Here is a 19438-nt window from a genome sequence, read left to right as displayed (position 1 = left end):
CCGTCTCAACAAGATTTAAAATTAAAGAATAAGAAGAAAGGAAGAAAAAAAAGGAAACCAAAGTGAAAATATCATAATTGTTCAGCCAAAAGAATTATTTGAATAAGCAGATAAAACCATTTGGCTCATGAATAGTACAAAAAGGTCAGGGGAGGGAGGAAAAAAATCACTATGATCCCCAGGCTTCAAAAATGTGTAGCATATTTAATTGTGGCCTAAGAAAAGAAGGTAACACTACTTATCTCAAGCTCTATCACTCTCAGAACTTACATAAAAATCCAATAACAAAGGGTCCTCCAAACACAAATAGCATTGGGTAAAATCATAACTCTCTCATGAATGATGACGTCTACAAACTATCAAGCTTGAAGAGCCATGCTCAAGATTATTTATTCCATTGTCTTTCTTTGTAAACTTGTCTTGGTGACATGTACAATACCCATATACCTGGGATATTCCTTTCTCCTTATGTGAGGAGCATAATGCTCATGACCCAAACACCACACAAGAATGGTGATCTCAGATCCAATTGATTATCTCAGTCCAAAACTACTCTAATACCCCTTAAAACGGTGACAATGTTTTAAGATGCTCAGAAGAATAAACTAGGAATAGTCCATTATAGAATATTTTTGTCTATATAGATAGCATGCTTTGACATCATATTACTGACATGAATTTACTGAAATATGCCATCTTGTCCAAGTTCAATTCTTTGGTGGGTTATGTAATCTGATTGGTTACAATACAATAAGTTGAAGAAGGATGAGAATATACGACAGCTAAGAGAAAAAAATAAAAGGACTAGTGATGCACAATGTGACATAATATAACACCACCCTAAAGAAATGAAAATCTGGACAGTAAATGGGCTGTGGTTAGTGAAGGCAGTTTGACCCAAGGTATTCAGCCAGAACAAAAATGTCATTCTATCTGTAAATCTGAGAGCAAGTGCCACTAAAATTGATGGGGACAGGGATCAAAGATAAAGTCATCATCCAAAGGGCATGTCACATCTGCCTTTCATATAAAAGAAATATATGGATCACATGCATCATATTTTTCAAACCATATTTGTAAAGATTTGCAGCCCTTGTTTCATTTTCTGGGCTTGTATGTGCAAAGCAACATGTGCACAGATGACCCTTTCAGATGGTCACGTTAGGAACCTGGCAAGAGTTTCACTGATTGGTGGATCCTAGATACCTCCTAAGGAATGCAAGTACGAAATCATCCATTATCCCATATTTACAACTTGATATCGGTGCCCTAGAATGTAAGGTATGTTTAAGGTGGTCCTGGATACCTTAGGACAAAATGAGTCACTGTTGTCTGTCACATCCAATTATCTTGACACTGTCAAGAGTCGTCATGTCATGTGGCTGGCAGGACTTTTTCAGAGCCTACTTGGTGTTTTGCAAGATGATGAAAGATAAATAGAACATTTCTAAGACTCTCTTCTTAGACTACAGTCTCTCCACTGGCACACTTGCACATGGTAGTGCCTGAATACGTACTTTGGGTTGACTATGTAAAGTCATCTTCTTGAAGGAGCTGATGACTTGCTGACTACCAAAATAGTAATTAGAGCACTTTTATGTCACAAATTTAGTGCTATTCAGTTACTTTTATGTTTACATTTCAAAGCCATATTCATGTAAATCATCTAGAATAGCTCTTTTCAGAATTTAGAATCAACAGCCTTAACATCTGAAGTCATTTCAGGCACAGAGGTACAAGATCTAATTTGAATTGTTCTCATCACTGAGATGTCTAATCAGGTATGTTGCCCGCTTGTCCTGTTACATTTGCATATTTTCAAGTGGGAATGTGTTGATATAAGGTGGTGATATTAGAGCGGGGTTTGCCCAGGAACTAATGTATAAGGACTTTGAGTGAGACAAGCATTCCACATCCTGCTTATCTATTTGCATGGTTCTAAATAATCCCTCCACCTGCATGGGAAAACCAAAACCCAACTCTTTCTGTTTTATTTCATGTACAAAGTCCCAGGATGCTGTCCTGAGGTACCTTAAGTATGTTTTCCCTCTACAGAACAGCCTCTCAGTGAAGTCTGATGGCCTGACCCTGTACCCAAAGAATGAAACAGAAGACAACCTTTAGCGGGGGCAGGAGGCTCCACTAGATTACTGTATTTCTTGGAACTTCATGTGCAAACAAAACACTTGAAGGTTTATAGTGGAGATCCTCTTTCATTTGGTCTAAGGTGGGGCCTGAGATGCTGCATTTCTAACAAGTTTCCAAGGGATCCGGATGCTCCTGGTCCATGGACCCACCTTGAGCAGCAAGGAGTCCATGCTCCTCAGGGAGACACCAGTGCTGCTCTGTCACCACCGAGCCGTGCCACTTGGAGCACATTATGTCACTTCTCAGTGCTTCAGTTTCCTCCTCTATAAAACTAGGCAAGACATAGAGGCTCTTACCAAATTCAGGGAGTTGAAGAGAATGTGAATGAATAATGTAGGTGAAAGCATTCTAGAAAGTTTAACAAGCTATTTAATTAATAGCATTTAAAATCATTGAAGAACACAAAGATACTCTTCCCCTAAAACTGACAAGTTGGATGTTATTGCTTTTTGTCCCACTGAGCATTCTATTCTTCTATTCTTCATCAAACTGCTGCTCCAGGTGCCTGCCCTCTGACCAGCTCCAGCTGACAACCCTCTACACAAGGTTATTTCTGTGTGGCCCTCACACAACACCCTGCTAGGTAGCATGATTCTCTTGAAAACTCTTCTTCCAAAGCCCCAGATCGCACTAGCTTATTCTCAAAACAACTAATTATTGAATTAAACCATATGGAGGAAGAGAGGTCAATTTTCCATATCTAGATAATTTGTAATTTAGAGAATTTTGCCTTAAAATTTACCTATTCCTACCTGCTTGTTTTACACATGTCAAAAATGAAGGCCAGTAAAGAGAAATCCCTCACCCAATCTCCCAACATGATTAAGGGCAGAAACAGGACCAGAAACCGTGTATTTAAATTCATGGCTTAGTACAATTGTCTCTATTCCACCTTGGAAGAAGTTTTCCTAAGCCCCCTTTTTTTTCTATCCCAAGTTCCTTGCAACTCACTTGCTGTCACTCTCGGTTTTGCAGCAGCAGGTGGTGGTAGTGCCGTTGGACCAAAGCACTGTTGAACCAGAAGAGAGGTAGGGAAGCCATAGGAGCAATGGGGAATCATTCCTCAAGGATGGTGTGGAAGGGACTAGAATAAAGAAGCAAGTGGCATTAGTAGCAGGTCACCCTTCCTCTGTCCCCTCAGAGGAGACTCGGGGAAGAAAAACTGAAATACTCGCTGGCCCTACAGATGCACTCCAGAGATGCTATTATCTATTTTGATTCACTTTAAACAGAGTATCTTTTTAAAAGTCTGCTTCAACAAAGAGGCCACCCTAAAACTAGAGTAACTGCCATATGATCACAAACAGCCTGGATACAGGGTCTGTGGTGGCACAAAGCTCTAGAAAGCAGCCTGGGAGCAGCTCTGCATGCCAAGAGGGGAGGTCTGGAGCAAGGAGGTGGTATTGCACATGAAAGGAGCCAGGCTGGATGCAGACTGATTAGCTGTGAAAAAGCAGTCATGGGTACCAAGCAAAGAATGAATTATGGAGCTGTGTGGAGAGAAATGGGCTCAGGGCAGATTTATTATGCTCCATTTCCACTCTGCTAGCAGGCTGCACAGAGTCTCAGAAGTGTGGATTTACTCAGGACTGAAATTTCACATCCAGGGACGCTATCTCAACTAATCTAATTTGATGAGATGAGAAAATCATATCTTGTAAAACTATCATCCCTTTCCAAAAGCCCACATAAAAGTTTACAGGTTTTTGAGGTATCTAGCCATAGTATGAGCTTCTACGATAGGTGAGATGGAGACAATAGACTTAAAGATGAAATTATTTTAATAAGAGTGCTACCACTCAGTATGTGCAGTTTGTTCTTTACAATCTGAACTTCATAAATTTTGATAAGGTGTCTATTTATTGTCACGCTCAGGAGCTGCTGTGTCACTGTTGCTCAGTCAAAGCTTTTTCAAATAAAGGCATCTTGATTTGGGTGTGATACATTGTATAGTATTAAGATATATGGCCTCACATCGATTTCCAGTGTCTCTTCAGTAGTGTTTGTGTCTTCTATGCAAATACAAAAATAAGTATATTCCCAACCACTGTGAAATGGGGTGCTCTTTTGGCCATTGTACATGTAGGAGGAGCATCCCTCACTAGAAAGGGGCCTTGACTGCCCTCTAAATAATTCTAGATGGAGGAGAAATGATATTCAAGAGTGCAACAAAACCCATGCCAAGGAAACTAGTTCAGGACTTGTGTGTGGGTGTCATTCAGGGGTTGGAGAAAACAAGAAGAAAAAAGAGAGCGGGCTATTTCCAAATACTAGCAGCTATTGTTTTCCAAGGGTTCATTATGTTTCTAGTCCAGGAAAAATACTTCATATATGTTATCTCATTGAGTTCATGTAATCCTATGAGATATATAATATTATGCCCATTTTACAGGAGAGGAATCTTTTGCTTAGAGACATTTATAATTTGCTCAAGGCCACACAGCAGGGACTCAATCTGGATGTGTCAGATCACAAAGGACACAGTGTCATCCCACTGCCACCTCCCAAATAGGTTTCTAAGCCTAACATTGCTTCTCTTGTCAGCATCATTCTGGCCTCTAGAATTCTACATAGAGGAAAAGGACTTCAGGACACCTTTGAAAGGAAAGGAGTTTACAAACTACATAATTAAAGATCAAATGAGACCCAAAAATCATCTTGAAAGAAACACTGAGGCAGCCACAGGACTAGTTTCAGTTCATACAGCTAGTTAACAGCAGAAGAAGGATTCCCCCTCATCCTACTGCTAGTGCTGCCGAAGGCAATACATCTAATTGGAGAAACAAAGGAGTCCTGTAAGAGGTAGTTTTCCCTTCTCTAATTTTAGTGAGTTTTTTTGGCCTCATTCTCTTCACTATCTTTCCCTCCTCCCCCAAAACAGAATGGATGGGATAGGTAATTAGGATGTGATTTGGATTGCAGAGGTAAAGTCAGGAAGAGAAAGAATATTCTGATTCTTTTCCTTTTAATTCCTTACCTTGAGGATAAAAGTCATCCCAGGTATTTATTTTAGGGGAGGGGTGTGATGGGAGGACTAACCAAATATTTAGTCAATAAACATTAGCATTTACTATTTACCTGACACTAATTACCAAGTCATTAATTTGATAAGTCAAGAGGCTTGCCCTTAAGTAGTTTGCAATCTAGTGAGAAAAATCAATACAAACATATTACAATCTAATATTGCAAGCACCATAAGAGAAACAGAGAAAAAGTGATATGGGAATATGAAAAGATTATCAAGGATGTTAGCTCAAATACAGCACAACCTGTGAGAACTCACTGAAGATGACTACAGACCTTTATCCTTGTGTGAAGGTCAGTAAACAACTGCAGAATTCTACCTAAGAGGGAACACTCTGAGATTTGTGCCTTTGGCTGTTAAATGAGATAATATTATGGCACATAGCAGGTGCTCAGTAAGTGCAACGTGCTTAAAAGCTGGGAAAATAATAAAAAGCTGAGGGGTGGGGAGGAAGGTGAAATAATTGTTCTTTCATCTTTTAAGGAGTTCAGGAACACCTCTTCCCCTACCTTTTCTCTTATATATCTTCTTCCCCTATAGGCATTACTCAAATTATTTTATCAGTAATGCCAAGAAGGGGACAGATTGCCATGATCAGCTCAATTGAGGTTCCACTCAATGTAGGAATTCCTTCTGTGCTGTTTCTGGTGGCTAATCCCCTCATCCACCACATACTTTCAACTAGAGCAAGCATGAACCTTCAAGGCAGCCATACCATGATTGGACAGTTTGAATCATTAGAAAGTTCTTTCTCACATTGAGTTGAAATCTGCCTCCCTCTATTCCCACCCATTAAATCTGGTTGTGCCTGCTGGAACCTGAGAAAATGAAAATACTTCCTTATTCACATGTCATCCCTTCAAGTGTTTGCAGGCAACTACCATGTCTGTTCAAAGCCTTTTTATCTGGCACCAGATGGTGAGACACATGCCTTGTCCTCTTGCTAAAGGGGGTTAAGAAACAGCAGCCACGGAGGAGGGGGAGATTCACAAAGATTCTGTTTTGTGTCTTTCATCATGCTGGGCTGCTTGGAGTGGCTTCGGGCAGTGCTAAAATCATGATCATAGTGCACACTTTCTCATGGTCATAATATGGCTTGAGAGAGATGAAGAAATGGGTTAGTTCAAGAAGCCCTTGGAGTGGTGTGACCTTCCCAATTAAGCACAGGCCCTATGGATTATTAAAAATCTATCCCGTGGAGGGCTCCTCAAATCACCACTGTAATTAGCCCTGTGGAACAGCTCAGATGTTGCATTTTAATTTTTTCTTAATGTTTGAAAATAAAATTGCCATGTGACCAGTAATTTGCCTCTTGAGAAGATCTCTAAGGTCTAACCATTGCCATCTCCTATATGCATAATTCCCTCTCACATTTTAATTTGGTTGGTTATATCACATATACCTTTTTGCCAATCACCCACCTTCACCAGCCTCTGTTCCCTTCAGTTCCCACTGAGCCTTTCCTTACAGCTGAAGAAAGAAGTTGACATTTAAGAGGACTAACTCATGCTGGACATAGGGTTCAATCATAACATGACCCTAGAATGAGGAGATGCTAAACTGTCAACCTTTGTGCCACCTTCCCCTCAATCACTCTCGTAAGTTTTATAGGTAACAACGCATTATTTAACAAAGTATAACACTATTGCTGGATTTTACAATAATCAATGATCAGAGTTAGGGCTGTTCATAACATAATGCTTAAAAATTTTAATGTCACTTTTGTTCATTCCTTTATATAGCAACATAAAAAAATTCTATAGTTTGCATTTTTAAGTACACACCCTGAAGACTCAGAATTGTTACATATACACAGTAAACAATTTTCTTGCTGTAATTCTTGATAATTTCTTGATAATTCAGAAACATGATTTCAAGAATCAAGTATTTCTAAAGATCAGATTACCTTTGACCCATGCCAGCCAAGAATACATTATATTTATTGTTCCTTTTCTAATGCAATATGAGAGGAAGACAACAGATCTGAGAACCTGTGAAATTCTCGTTAAATTTAAACCTTGCTTATGTAAGCTATACACAGTGAGGCAAGAGAGAATTCAAGGATTTGAAAGGGCTTAAAGGGGTCTCTGCCAGGACAGCAGCAGTTTGAATGTGCGCCACCACATCTGTACATTTGGCACAGTCATCTCGGTCTCTCCTTGGCATCTGTGGAAAAGGGAAGACAGGAAGAGACCATAGAGAAAGGAGCCTGCTGTTTCCCACCATAAAACCACAAGGACACGGCTGTTCCCAGGAGGCAGAGCAGGAAGACGCCTGGAGACGTGCAAGGGAAGAGACACTGCTGGCATTCAATAGTCATGGTGGTCTTGATACCAGCCATCTGGTCAATGCCCTCAATGTGGTTACACAAACCACTGGCACTGTCCTCCCACAGAACTGTGGTCTCCGTCCCCAACTCACTAGGAACCAGGCCACATAGCAGGAGGCAAGCGGCAGGAAGAAGCCCCACCTGTGCCCACAGCCCTTCCCCATCGCTCGTATCACCGCCCAAGCCCTGGCCCCAGTCAGATCCCCAGCGGCATCAGACCCCCATAGGAGCGCGAGCCCCACTGCAAACTGCGCAGGCATGCGAGGGACCCAGTTTGCACTCTCCTCATGAGAATCCAACACCTGATGATCTCAGGTGGAGTCAAGGCAGTGATGCCCCCACCCCCCACCCCATGAGTAGAAAACCTGTCTTCCACGAAACTGGTTCCTGGTGTCACAAATGTTGGGGACCACTGCCATAGAACACTGGTTAGAAAACTTCATCCAGCCATAATTATCATCTGGGGAGTCAAGAAAAAGTGCTGGCTCCAGGACCTCACCTCCCACCACCTCCTGTCAGATTTTGTAGTGTTAGGTTGGGCCCTGGAATCCATGTGTCACGAGTGAGCTCACATGGAAACTGATGCAAGTGACTAGTGGTTCACAGCAGCATGGAAAACTGTGGTAGACTGAAACCCGTGGGTAAAGGCCAGTGCGTAGACAATGAGAGAGCACAGCCTGCTTCTCCAGAATTCACACAGGACAGGTTACACATGGGTGAAGAATACCAGGGCAACTTAAGGAACGAGTGTCCTGTGGTTAATGTAGCACTGGGGAATCGAACTTGGCATATTTAGCTGGATTTTTTCCTAAGAACCACAGGTAATTCTGATAGTCATCCCCAGCTGAGAACTGGTACTAATCTTCAAGTGTGATCTGTCAGTCACCTGGGATACTTACTGGGTCCCATCTCAGACCTGGAGAGTCAGAGCCTTCAAGGGCAAATTACAGGAATCTACAATTTTAGCAACCTCCCAGGGTTTCTTTCATTTGCTAAAGTCCAAGAGATGTTTTTAGAAGCAGCCTGGTGAAGTGTAAGCATGGGACAGAATGAAAAGTCTGTCTTACCTTCCACATTCTGAGCCTTGAAGATTTTATTCCTGTGGAAGTGAGATTGACCATTAAGAACCATACATGTAGTAATGAGGCATATAAGGACTTCAACCCTTTGGCAATCCTGCAAATTATATCTTTCTCTTACCAATTATTTGGCCTTATAAATTCCAACTTAGAAAATCCAATTCAGGTATTAAATGCCTATGAACCCAGGAGAGGTGACTATCCAATTACAATTCAGGTGCCTGAGAAGAGACTGTCCTTCAATAAGTCTGCCCTAGTTACACAGACCCTGGCTCCTATACCTGGATCATTCCCTACTTTTGGTCACTTCCAAACATTCCAGGTTTACATATGAGTACTAAGTTCAGGAAGCACATTCCTGCAAAAGCTATGTGTTAAGTAAGTTTGGTCTTTCCAAACATCCTAGAAGCCACATTATATATTTTGTTAGTAAAAATCCACCTGAGCTTCACATGGTTACAAATTTTTAAGAGTTCTTGTAGTGCTTACAATTCCACACCTCTATTCTCCCTTTCACTTCATTGTTTTTTCAAAGTAAATAACGAAAAGTATATGAGAAAACAGAAAATATATAATTGAAATATACCAAGTAAGTTTCAAACTTAAGGTTCAAAAATCAGAGTTGCAAAAGTTGTCTTGGCAAAGAAATCAGTGTACCTTTAAAGTATTTGACATAAATAATTAAATTGTATAATGTACAACTATGGCTACCTCTATGAGTACTGTAGGTGCCAAGAACTTTGTGAAGTATGTTATGAGTATTAACTCATTTTATCTCACAACAATCACATGAAAGGCTCCTTTATCATCTCTTAGACTTGGGAAACTAAGGCACAGAGAAGTAAAATACCTTTGTCAAAGTCACACAGCTAATAAGTAGAAGAGCTGGAATTTGCATCTACTAAGTCTAACTGCAGAGCCTAACTTAACCTTTAGGTTCTACTACTTCCCATCTTCAATAGTGCAACATATGCAGGGAATGAGATACATTTAATTATTAGCATTTCCAGAAATCTAAGAACATGTACAATGACCAATAAAATAAAAATACTTCAGGTATATAAAATCACAATGCCTGTGTTTATATACAAGTACATATATTTGTATGCAAACAATGGTATTTTATGCTTTGTATTCTTACTCTAAGCATTAGATTTTTCATAATATATAAGGTAATACCTGTTCCTAAGCCTATGAGGAAAAGTTTTCCCACCTCCAAAGTATCAAATCTAAGAATATCACAGGGTCCACACAATTTCTAGATGAAGTTTAAATGCTAGTGTTAATAGCAGTAGAAGTTTTCTACCCTTACTTATAGTGTTTTATTTTCCTAGGCTCAAATTTTAAATATTCTAAATTCTCTGGTTCTCATTTTTCAGTTTATCAGTGAAGATTTTGCACAGAAATCACTTTTAACTCTATAGACACAATGATGATTTAATGATTGTCCTTGACCAAATAGTAGTCATTTCCATATCCTTAGCTAATATTTCACAGGAATAGCAATCTAGTAAGCCTGAGAAGAATTAGAATCTGAACCCTGGTTTGAAATTAGTATAAGATGACCAAGAGTCCAGGCCTCTGGACTATGAAAACCTTACTTCATAGACTACCCAGCAGACTGACTACTTTAACTAATACACATTAAAAATCGCAGCTCTGTGTAAAATTTTACACAATCTTAACATTAGTGTATTAGAGCAAAGATTTATAAGAATTAGCTCATTATCACTCACAATGGTTCTTCTCTTAGTACTTAGTACTTCTCTTAGTACTTCTCAAAGTACTTTTAAAAATTTCGTATCTTCTTGTGTTATAAAAAAGTACACATCATATTACAGAAAATAAACATTAGGCTGTTCGTGAGGATTTAACTGAAAACTAAAAATACTCTTCCTGATCAAAAAGTAAATAATGCAGAAATGAAACGTTTTTACTCCAAGAGCAAAAAGTAGGAAACAGTACTCATCTGCGGTTATTTCACATACAAAGGATGTCAGTATAACTATCCCTGATAATCATGATGTGGTACCTTTTGCCAGGCCCACCAGAAATACAGAGCACCCCTTTTATTTATTTTCAGATGCTTACAGAAAAAAAATGGAATATGGGCCCTCAGTTAATATTACGTCCATTTACCTAATCTTTGTGTTGCTGATATAATGATAAGATAATATCATAATGGCTATTTCAGAATCTCAGCCAAAAAGAAAAGAAAAAGTTGATTAGCATTAGCTTGCACAGCACAGGTTATCACTCTGTGTGTGCTTATCTTCTTTATTTTTAAATTCCATTTCCCATTATAAAATCAGAAATGTAAATGCTTTGTACAATCATATTTATTTCCAAAATAAAATACTCTCTTAGGCCCATGAATTTCAATCTTTTTTATTTGTTGATGATAGAACTGTCTTTACTAAAAGAGTTATGTCATTTTTCATGAAGTAGGTATGAAAACCCGGTCATCTTTCTGAATCAGTTTGTATGTATTTTAATTCATCTCTGCTATTTATGAAATCATAAAGTTGATATGGCAACAAATGGATCAAAAACAAAGGGGTGATTGTTTTTTATTAGTATCTATGCTGCCTTCTGCATTTTTTCATTGACTTATGAAAAATATGCTTATAAATTTCCTTTCAAACTGATTATACTGTGCTGAATATCTTGAAGCTGAACAGGGGGTGAGGAGAGCATTACTTTGGCTTAAGGCAAGATGACCCTTAACTAATTCAGGAAGTGTAAGCTGTAACAGTATGATTATTATGATAAACAACTACTCATGTCTTGAACAACCACAGTGTGCACAGTACTCCAGCACTGGCTCTGCAGACATTATCTCACATATTCGTCATAGCAACCAAGTCAACCCATTTCACAGATGAAGAAATTGAGGCCCACAGAAGTTAAGTGACCTCTCTCTCACCCAATCTCTCAAAGCTGGTGAGTGGCTAAGCCACAGTTTGACTCAGAACAATGCTATGCTCTTAATCATCACATTACAATGCCTTTACGGCCCAGATACTGTAGTTCTCCACCTAGGCTGGAAATTAGAATTGCTTGTTTGAAAAATACTGAAAAATTAAACCGTTCCCTACATATGGGCTAAGAGCATCACTATTTTAAGCTCCTGAAGTGATTATAGTGTGAATCCAGGGGTGAGAACAACTGGATTAGAGGATACCAAGGAATATTCATTTTCTTAAAAAGTATGACTATTTCTCTGATTAGTACAAGAACAACAATGAAAGTTCAAGTTGTTTATCTAGAACAGGAACCTGAAATGGGAACACCAGACGGGGCATCCACCAACACCAGCATCCTCAGACGATTTGTTTCCTCCCCTCAACCTGTTCCTTCTGCCTCATGTGAAGAACCCACATGGCATCTCGGTGCTGAAGTAGACCCAGGAAGCTGCGTAACCCACGCCCTCCATCTACAAGTGATAGAAGAGCCCAGAAAAGAAACAGCTTTGCCCCACGTCTCACGCTTGCAATAAGGCAGACGAGAGCTTGAGTCTCCTGCGCCCTATTTCAATGCTTCTTTCACTGGAAAATTTTGGAAGCAGTAGAAAAACAGGTGGGGCAGGGAGTCAGCCAAGGCACCTGAAGAGAATTTCAAGAACCAGAGAGCAAAGACAAAAAAAAAAAAAAAAAAAAAATCACAGCAGAGTGAGAAAGGCGAACAGCCACAATCTGCAAATAATGGGAAAATGAGAAGGAATGTATAACAAAGCAATGCAACTGGCCAGAGAAAAATACAGTAGGGAGACCTAACAATTGCAATAACGTAGCAGTAAAATAAGGGGAAAACTCAAGGGAATAACCAAACTTTCCATTCAGCTTTATTTATTTATTTATTTATTTTTAAATCATATTGTGTATTTATTAACCAAATGAACCCAAGAAAATAAAAACCAAACACAGCCTTGCAGTGCTTCTGTAGCTAAGGAAATCTTGTCTGTACCTGGACGTTAGAGATGACGCTGTAACCCGTCAGAATGTAATCTGTTAATGCCAATTGATCATCGTGGATAACATTATTTAAACTATCGTCCGTAAATACAGAAGTTATAGACCCAGCCATAGAATGAGTCCTTATATTTTTATGAGTAACGATGTACTAGCCTCACGACTGGAAGATTTCTTATCCGGAGACCCTGAGCATTCCCGAGTTCTGTCGCAGCAGTGGTAGCACATATAAAGGGGCTGATCATCTTAGCGGATGGCTCACTCTCCCCAAAGCTCTTCTATCAGTGTGGGGCCTTATTACGCTGAAGAAACCCTCACGGTCCTTTAATGCCCCACTCACACGGTGCTTCCTCAACCAGGCCTACTCTGCACTCTCCTCCTTCCTTGCCGAATCACTACCAGAATCGGAGCTGTCCTGACCAGTTGCCTCTTGCGTATTCATCGGCCACGAAAAGTCCCTCCGGTTTTATTCAGTGCTGTCAGAGTAGGGGTTTTATTCAGTGCTGTCAGAGTAGGCATATGCCCCTGCCTTGCGTAGCAACAGGATAGAGAAAACCAGCAGCACGACATAAGCCACCATCCCAGTGATCCAGTGATCGAAGGCATTGGAGGCATTACTGGAGGCACCCTGAGGCCAAAGCTGACTGTGACAGGTGTGTGTGCTGATCCCCTGCCGGGAGAGTGTTCTCTGTCCAATCAGCTTTAGACAGCATGTCCAGGCCTACAGTACTTTCAAAATAGAGAGTAATATTGAAACAAACTTTAACTGTAGGAAAATCTCCAAGCAGAGAGACTGGGGCTGTCAGAACCCCCAAACCTGTTAAATATCATCTACTACCTTGCTACTCAAAATGTGGTTCAAGGATAAGCTATTTCAAAATTACTTGGGAGCTTGTTAGAAAAGTAGAATGTGGGGCCTGTTCTGGTTGAGATTCTGCTCAACCAGAATCTGCATTTTAATAAGACTTCCTAATGATTTGTATGCACATTAAAGTTTAAGAAGCACTGGCTCTACTATAAAAACCAAATTGAGGTGTTTTCTTAAAAAAAAATAACAGTTATTACACAAGTTGGGACTCAAGAACTGGGTAGAAGTCAATCCAACTAATTAAATTATTTGTTGATGTCTGACAATATGTCAGGCCCTGAGCTGGGTATTTCAGGAAATGAAGGTTCAAGGTTAAGCAAAGTTGGTGCAGTGCCCTTGAAGGAGAATGTGGAAAGCACATACATAAGCGGAAGACTTTGACTCGTGCTCCAAAGGGAAGAAGTCAAGCAAAATGTAACAGGGTTTGGTGGAGCAGAAGCTGGAGTGCAGAGGGAGATCAGGAAGCACGCAGCAATTGCACCGACTTTCTGACAGGTAGAAATGGCTGTAGGGAAGTGAGGGGGCCTATTCCAGGCAGAAGAAACAACGTAAGCAAAGATGCAGAACTCGGAGACCTGCTATGTGTTAAGGAAACACTGCCTTCGGTCTGTGGCAGTGTCAAACTGTTTCTAGGAGACTCCTGACTCTGTGATGATGTCTCAGGACTACTAAGGTGAGGAGAGGAGGCCAGTGGGATTTCTGGGGCCCCTTTTCAACCACATGAGATTATATTTCAACAGTGAATTCCAACATTGAATACACAGGGTGCTTTTAAAATTATCACCCAGAGCTATGCCAGGCATGTAGTAGGCACTCAAATATTCATTGAATAAATTAATAAATGAATGAGTGAATCAATCAATGGGATCAAAGTAAAAATGCAGAGCTACTTTGAGGATGGACAGCAGAGGGTCTTAACTGTTTGAGGAGAGGTTTATATGTCATTTGGTCGGGTGCTGGGGAAAAGTTTAATAACCAGTGACTGAACTTGGCTCTGCTTTGGAAAGCTTATTCTGCAAAACCTACTGTTAAATGGATTGGAAACGGAAGAGATTAGAGATGGGAAACTAGTCAGGAACCCATCATGGTAGTCTCTAGAAAGAGATAAGAAGACTGAACAAAGACAGTCACCATGGGAATAGAAAGATGAAGAAGCAGGCATCATGAGGCATCATGAAGATGGGGTCCATGGATTTGTTTGTGAATTATCTGCAGAAAGCAAAGATACTGGGAAGATCTTCAGTGACTTGGAAAAATATGAAAATTGACACAGAGACACAGAGTCACCCTGTTCATTTAAGAGAAAGATATTAATTAGAGTTTAGACGCATTAGAGCTGAGGCACCCAAGAGTAACATAAAACTATCTCTTAAGTGGTTCAAAATGTAAATATGAAATTTAAGAGGGAAAGCAGTGCTTGGATGTCACTTTAGGAAGAAATAATCTACCACTAATAAAAAAGACACCACTGTATAAAAAGTATCATACAAAAGAGCAAAAAGGAGATAATCTATAATCTAGACAGCAACAAATATCAAAAGGAATCCTCAGAATTTTTTTTTTCAAATGAAGAAAAGGTTAAAAGACCACGTTGAGACATAGGGGGAACAGTGACAGGAACAGGAGGTGGCAAAATAGAGATAATGAAATAGTGTGAAGGGGTTATAATAAAAAAAAAAAACCAGAAACACATAAAAAGCCATGGGAAACTGGGACAGACACGTGCACTCACTGTTCTTTATACCTTTGAAGACTTAGAACCCTATAGGAATGGCAGAAAGCCGATTTTGCTCTTTATTTCTGTGAACAAAGATTTTTACACACGAAGCAGTCACTCCTATGAGAAGTTAGCTAATTGCTCATGTCTTTTTTTAATATAAATTGTTGCTGTTAAAAATCAGGCAATGACATCTTCAAATTCAGTGGGAAGAAAAATGTCTAAGGGCAAAGCAAGGGGTGGCTAGTCCAAGGACTTAGGATCTTTGTCTTTTTCATCGTGCCCAACTCCACACAGCATTATTCTGTGTAGACATTTCACCTTTCAGAATAGTTTGTTTTGAAGATTATTCTTTCTCTGAGCCAGGTCACTTGCCTGAGAAAAAGAATTGTGAGAGCACCTGCTATACTTTGATAGATCCTCATATAATAGTTGTACTTTGTAGTTATCCTCCAGTTGCTGACAGATCTCACTAATTGGCGGTGTTTAGGTGACAAGTACTAATGAAAGTTCCTTCTCTGTTTTGACTATAGAGGAGACACCTCCATTGGTTACCTTTCTGCCTCAGTTCAAAAAGGATACATTAAATTTCACCATTCTCTTTTTGCTCTGTGAATCTGTATATTGTTAAAACGCTGTAAAATATCAACATTATTTTTCTTAATATACATGATAGTGGTTATTAAATTTTCTATAAAGAGGTCATTACTTATGTAATGTAAAATAATATAATGCAAATGAAGTACTTAAGGAATTATATTGCAAAACATTAATATCACCAGGATGATTCCAGAAAGGACAGTAATGTTTCCTTTATTATGAGAATTCACCTTCCCAAAAGCATTTCACTGTAAATGCACGCAAGAGAGGCCAAGGAGATCTACAAGAATAGCTACTTGATTTGTGGTTGTCATCCCAAGGTTCCTCAAATCACTTCTGGAAATGGGTAAGAGTGTGAATTATAAATCCACAAATACTTAATTTATAGGGATATAGAATCTGAAAAGCAGCCAACATTTTGATCAAATAAACATTTTTTTATCTTAAAAACCTCAAGTAACAACAGAACTTACAATGCAGTATTTTGCATTCTGAAGCCCTTTATCTATTACAGGGAAGGGGCAGCACATGCTCAATGCACGTATGGCATCAAAATAAGATTAAAGGACTCCAAAAACCAGTGAAATTTGATCCTGAAACATTTAAGGGAGTTCTTTCAAGCCAAAACCTTTAACTTTAAGATGTAGCTTATTGACTTTATGAAAAGGCTTTTTTTAATTAGACAAATACATTTACCCCAATTTCATGAATTGTGGAAGCTGCCAGTTTCCAAGCTTTAGGTTGGGCCCCGTAACACAAATGTTTTGTTCCTTCTGTTTGAACATCTATTGCCACATCTTGATAAAGTTTGCATGAGCCTTGGTGTATCGCTTCTCAGCAAAGCAAAATCAAACAGAACTACAAACCTCGTCTCTGTATGAAAATGAAGAAAATGAAGAAAGATGTTCCCCAACTTTTGAGAGCATTCCAAAACTGCGTTTATTTTGTATTCATGGAGGTGGGGGGAGGGGGTAGTTGGCAATTTATTTTCCCTGAAGGACCCACAGCACTCCCCATCCAGGTTCACCATAAAAACTGTTTGTCCTCCACAGTCTGAGGAAGCATTCCGGGAAGCATCGTCCTGCCAGCTCCCCCTTCTCCCCACGGGCCCCCGCACATAACAGTGGCGAAGCAGATGGTCCTCCCCCTTCTCTTCTTCTCGTCCCTTCCGCAGTCCCACAGTGTCCTCCCACCCTGCGCTGACACCTTCACCAGTGCTTAGTGCTTAGTAGCGGAGGCCGCCCCTCAGGGCTCCCAGCAAGTACAAACTTTGGGGACCTTCTCTCTGCCTCATCGTCCCCATCTCACCTTGGTTCAGCTGCAGAACTCTCCTGGGCCCCCAGGCTTCGACTGTTATCCTCCCACACCTCTGTCCCCACACTACCCATTTCCCTGTAATGAAGAGAAAGACAAACCCCAAACTTCCCAGCTCAGGTGGCAGGAGCGCTGCGGCTGACCACGGCGGGGCACTCGCCTTTGCCTCCCCGCGTCTCCATCCTCCCCATCCGCCCTTGGGAGCTACAGCCTACCCCGGGGACTCCTCCGCTCCTCTGGCTTCTCCGACCTAATCCCGACTCCAGAGGCTAGCAGGAGCCTCGCCTCCACAGCCCGGGGAGCAGCGCGCGGGCGCCCTCCTCTACAAGTGGGACCGCGGGACAAAGTGCAAACTCCATCGGGAGGGGGCTCCCGGCCATTCCCTCGGGCGGCGTGCCCAGGTGCCCGCTCGCTCCGCAGAAGAGGGCGGGGGCCGATCGGCAGGCGGCGCCCGCTCCGGGGGCGCCGGGCTGGGCTGGGCGCCTGGAGCTTACCTCGGCGCGCGGGCCGCGGGCGCGTGGGGCAGTGGCTCGTCCAGCCGGGAAGCTGTTGCTCACGCTCCGGCGGCGGCGGCGGTCCCGCCAGGGCCGCCCTGGGGCTTCGCGCAGACGCTCTCCCGCGAGCCGCCGCGGCCCGGGCGGTGGCGGCAGCGGCAGTGGAGGTGGCGCCGGCGACAGCGCGGCCAGGCGCGGCCCCGGAACCGTCCGACTCCTGCCCGCGCGGGGCTGAGGCGCCCGGCCGCGTTCCCCGCGCTGAGCGCCTGCGCGCCCGGCCTCGCCCAGGTGAGGGGCGTGTGCCGAGCCCGCGGAGAGCGCCCGCCCGGCCCCCTGGCCTGGCCGAGGAGCGGGGCTCTGGGCGCGCCAACGCCACCCTCGCGCCCGGAGCTGTGACGGTTTGCCAAGCGGAGACTTGCGAGGCTACACACACGGGGGAATGAGGCGGGACCGTTCGGGGGCTCGTTGACACTGCAGAGCCGCCCGCAGCATCGCTGCCTTAAATCCCGCCTTTCCAGGCGTGCGCGCACCGCGAGGGAGAGGAGGCTCCGTCCCCGCGACGGGGTCCGGCGCGGTCCTCAGCCCCAGGGCCCGCGTCCCTCGAGAAATTCTTGGCAGTGGTAGGGGTCCCTAAACCGAGAGGCCGAGCCGCGCGGTGGGGCGCATGTTTCAAATATTAGTCAAGCCGGAGGGAAACTCTCTCCTTGGAGATAGTCAGACCAACTATTGGTTTCTCCTCTTTGACCAGCGCTGGGCTCACAGACCGCAGCAGCAGCCTTGGCAGTTTTGGCGGAGCCGGGGAGGCCCGCAGCGCAGAGGGCATCGCAGCCTCGCCCAGGACCTGAGAGACTCCCGGGCGGGGGGCGCCTTTTCCTCCGGGTTTCTTGTCTGTGTTTAAGTTTTCAAAAATAAAACGTGTCATCGGTTACCCTGATGTAGGGCATCTTCTGAAAACAGTATAGGGCATCTTCTGAAAACAGTGCAAACGTGGCCAAGGTGCTTGGTTCTGAAAGGGAAAGCACTTAGAAAACATTTAAGGAGAAAGGAAAAAGAATTTTAAAAGAGCAGTTTTCTGAGGTTGCTTCTTGGGGGGAGAAGTTCAAGAGTCATGAATGACAAGAGAGCTGTGTTTTACAGCAGGAATTTTTTTTTTTTTACAATATGATTCTAAAATATTATTCTTTGGTTCTCGGTTCTCGTCTCATATGATTGACACTAACTCCATAAATAATTAATCCTGCAGCTGTTAATGTCTTGGCATCGTTCAGAGTAATATCTTAGCGTCCGGCCAAAGCCAGTGCTATTCTACAGGGTGGGCTTGAGATCTGACAAACACACACACACACCATCCTATGGCTTTCTAAGGGAGCAGGTTGTGTTTATAAGCCACCTTAGAATTTAGGGTTATTGCAAGTGCCAGCACACCTGAGGTACCAGCGTGAGAAAGGGCATACATCCAATTTATAGTCATTGTATTTTTAGAATCCAAATATCTTCACATCCAGGTAGGCAGTCTCACTTATTACTAAGGACAGACACTTACCGGTATGTTAATTCTTAAAACTGTACCCTATTTAAAATTGCTACAGGAGGCAAGCACCCAAATTCAATCACTGTATTCCAAAAGAACATAAGCTATGATAATTGCTTACATTATCTTTTACAATATTATGATCTTAAGGTCTTTTCCCATTAATAAAGGTTATATTGAAAACAAGTCTCTCTTGAATCCCTGAAGGTCAGTAAGGTGAAGCTTTGGCAGATTGAGACAAATTCCAGAGGCAAAAGCCTTTCAAGAGGAACACCAAGCTTCCAGTGCCATGCACTTCAGAACTGAGAACAGGGTGGTTGTCACCGTGGTTGCCACTGAGCTCAGACAAGTATTGGAATCTC

At 42.1% G+C, this 19438-nt stretch overlaps 1 protein-coding gene across 3 annotated transcripts in view; it reads right to left on the bottom strand.

The window, feature by feature from the left end:
- The window catches only part of ZNF385B (zinc finger protein 385B), a 362512-nt gene extending 344492 nt beyond the window's left edge, over positions 1–18020 (bottom strand). For 2 of the 3 annotated variants that reach the window (XM_045559849.1, XM_045559852.1), the window contains exon 1: positions 17546–18020. The gene's annotated coding sequence lies outside the window, so the exon portion shown is untranslated. Of the gene's footprint in view, positions 1–16433; positions 16491–17545 lie in introns of those variants that run through there. The other variant, XM_045559851.1, reaches the window with a different exon arrangement.
- Positions 18021–19438: the final 1418 nt, after the last annotated feature.

Source organism: Lemur catta, chromosome 8 (assembly GCF_020740605.2).
Source record: "Lemur catta isolate mLemCat1 chromosome 8, mLemCat1.pri, whole genome shotgun sequence".
Classification (NCBI taxonomy): Eukaryota; Metazoa; Chordata; class Mammalia; order Primates; family Lemuridae; genus Lemur; species Lemur catta.
Note: the sequence above shows the minus strand (reverse complement) of the source record. Positions and strands in the feature narration are given on the sequence as shown.